Below are 3,546 nucleotides of genomic sequence, written 5' to 3'. Positions count from 1 at the left end.
TAGATGAGATTTAATTCATTCAGATGTTGAAGTTTACAGCACAAGGAATCAAAACCCCGAATTGGGTCACTCAACAGAAGTTCATCTCTAACCTCACCAAGAAAACTCTAGCCTATCTCGCAAAACATTCTCACAAGTTCTAGAGAGAAAATATGAGACTGACAGCAAGACGACAGAAAACTAAATATCCAAAGCTCTGAAAACCTTAGGCTAACCCCTATATTTATAGTGTTCAGAGGTTGCCTGTCAAATAAGGAAACAAACAATAAAAATAGAAAATTACAAAAGAAAGGGAAACAAAATAAAATTACACATAAATTAGGAGAAATCATATATTTGATTTGGGGAAGAAATCTGGTAATTTGCTCAGATTTTTGGGGGAGAATTCGGATTCAGCATCTTAGAAGACACGTGTCGAAGCTTGGTTGGATGAAGGAGTCAATCTCGCCACATGTCAGATTTGGAGTGGTTGGCGTGTGCTAGTGATTCGCAGAGCGGAGGAAAGCTGTTGCGCGCGAAGAAGGACTTGGGCTGGCACGCTGTCGCGTGGGACCACGTGAGGAAAGCCTTGGAACGCGCGTGCATGGGACGCGCTCCCTGAGGTACCACGTGCTGTTGACGCGCGAGGCGCGCGATGGCGGGAGAAACGGGCGCGGATTTCCGCGCTGACTCTGCAGTGACTTAGCTCGGTGGCTTTGACTCGACTTAGCTGAACAGCTTGGCTCTGTGTTGTTGAAAATATGGCTTTCATGGCTTATTTTAGTGTAGCTTTTTATACTACTTTTTATCTGTAAATAATTAAGCAAAAACTAGACAAATTCCAATTAAAATATTATGAATAAAAATAATAAAATTGCTTAATTAAAGCTTAAATATTTTAATATTATATAAATCAAAAGCAGTATTTAGGGTGCATTTTCATGCACTAATCAGTGAGTAGATCATCATTGTTGTTGTACATATGTATGAAATTGTGTAGAACGGCACAAGCAAGTGGAATGGTTATCTGTGTCTCTATTGGGTAGTTATTAATGCACTTAGTATACGGAACTTGGCTTTCCACACGCTGAATGTGCGCTCGATACAATTTCTTAGGGAAGAATGGGTGTAGTTGAACAACTCACGCTCAGTTTGAGGCTGACACACCTTACCCGATACTCTTGAAGGTGGTAAGTGCTCCCCCGGTACGGCGCTAAGAAACAATCATTGTTTGCATACCTAGAGTCTATGAGGTAATATTTACCTGTTGTGTGATTTAGAAGACATTTCGTGAATATATTAGTTCCACATGTAAGCACAAACATGTAGCAATGAAAAGTTATGTAAAGACCAAGCGTAAACATACCTTGTGGTAGATATGGAAAAAAAATTTCTGACGTCTCCATTGCAGATGTAAGCACACGGGCATCATGGGCAGAGCCCTCCCATCCAGCTAACATGTAGGTGAACCTCATGTCGAACGAGCAGAGCCCTAACACATTTTGATAGTAGAACACCTTCCTATTTCTCCATGCTTCGAGACTTGAAGATGGTGAAACACATGGTACGTGAGTCCCATCAAGAGCGCCAACACAATTCTACATAGTAACTAACTAACATAAGCAACAACACCTCGGCATACAAACGCCTTTAAGTTTTATGGCAGGGAGTTTATCAAATAGAATAGTAAGTTGAGACACTATACTTGAAACCATGGCAAGTATTTGTTTCCATGCGCGGCTACAACGGGATCGATAACGTTGAAGTTTGGTGGTTTAAGGAAGTCAAAATAGAGCTCATACAACGCTGTCAAAATGGCATGGAAATACTTTGAAATGGTAGCACCCGAATGCTGTCATTGATCCTGTGACTCCTTGTTGTTTAAACTTTGACAAACCATGTAGAGGAAAATAAAAAGTTGCTCGTCCACATTCATATTCCTAGTCTGTCTTAAATGCCCTTTGAGCTCAAGCAACAAACTAAGACGCTTAAAACAATCACTGCACATCCTAATTTTTGACCTAATAACGTCCTCATGTCCATCGGGTAGGTATTAAACACGCATTGTACTTGTGAATGCGGAAGTATGCTTTGGCTGAGGTAGTGGTCTTTCCATATATGTGTAGTAATACCACAAAACAACTGCTACTGCCGCAATCCCATATTTGTCATCCGAGTCATCACTGTCATCGTTTTAGGTAATGTGATTTGATGGCCCTGCATTCCACATGGCTACCTACGAGAAAGGCATAGTAAAAGAATGTATATGAAATCAAAAGTAGCTGCATGTAGAGGTCATTACACATAAATTGTGACACCCCTTATATACCATCTCCTTCAAACATTTTAGTTCCTTGCTAACAATCCTAAGGATGTGCCACAATCACTAACCTTCACCTGTCACTTATGTGAAAACTATGGTTTTTCTTTTTTTTTTTTTACTTAAATAAAATTTCATTAATACCCCATCCCCATCAAGTTTCCTAGCCACAATTAAAATTATACAGTCATCCAAGGTTTATGAGTTTAACTCCAGAATATATATGTTTACAAAACCAAAATAATCTGTGTGCAGCTTCTTTGGTCCAACCATATGTACAGCGGTCAACGAAGCCAGCTCCCCTGCTTACTGTTCTGCTTTGTTCTTACCTTTACCTACAGTACAGAGCAAACTTTAATGAGCTACAAGCTCAGTAAGTAGAGCTACAATCACACAATCTTATCTTAACATACTCACGCATTGCTACATCATAGATAACTTATGCCAATCAATCTTACACTTTATGCACATGCACTATATATCACTAGGGCCCTCCCGGTACTGCCGCCGTCTTTTTCACAATCTGGCTATATGCCAAACTTCAAATCCACAATATCAGGTTCCCCGTCATCACCCACCTGGTTCGAGGGAACGGCCAGCGCATTCAAAACCACAATTTCTCAATATCACAATATAGTCTCTGTCATCACCCACTTGATTCGAGAGACTTGCTCGGCTCAATCACAATTTCATCAATCACTACATCACATTAGAAGTCCTTTGAGGACTTGACAGTACCGGCCTAACATGCATGCTGTTATGTACTCAATTACAAGTAATCTTCAACAATCATACACATTGACAATGTCATAAAAATTCATATAATGGCATACTAGACATTCCATAGAAAGTCTATCAAGCAAAGTTTGTAAGTGCTGCAGAAAAGTCAAATTCCACTTACCTGAGTTGCTTAGCAAAATCTACGTTTAACCTTCTTCGTTTCCCTGGCTCATTTTCCTTTCCACTGTTCAAAATAGACAAATTGGCCACCGTCATTAGAGCTCAATAGCTCAGCCATAAATCAGTTTCTAACTCATAATCACTTTCCCCTGAAATTGGAATTTCATTGATTCGTCCATCTTTAGAAGAAAATTCATAAGATATTCTTTTTGTCTTTAAAAATTACAAAATTAACTTCAAAACAAAGTAGACATGTATGTCTTTCCAACAAACTACCATATGTCTCAATCTGACATCTCTAAGTACCTTAAAAATAGTTTCCACGAAATCACAATTCTGTTTTTTTT

This window comes from Morus notabilis, unplaced genomic scaffold (assembly GCF_000414095.1).
Source record: "Morus notabilis unplaced genomic scaffold, ASM41409v2 Scaffold271, whole genome shotgun sequence".
Classification (NCBI taxonomy): domain Eukaryota; kingdom Viridiplantae; phylum Streptophyta; class Magnoliopsida; order Rosales; family Moraceae; genus Morus; species Morus notabilis.
The sequence above is the reverse complement of the archived record's forward strand: the minus strand, read 5'-3'. Positions refer to the sequence as shown.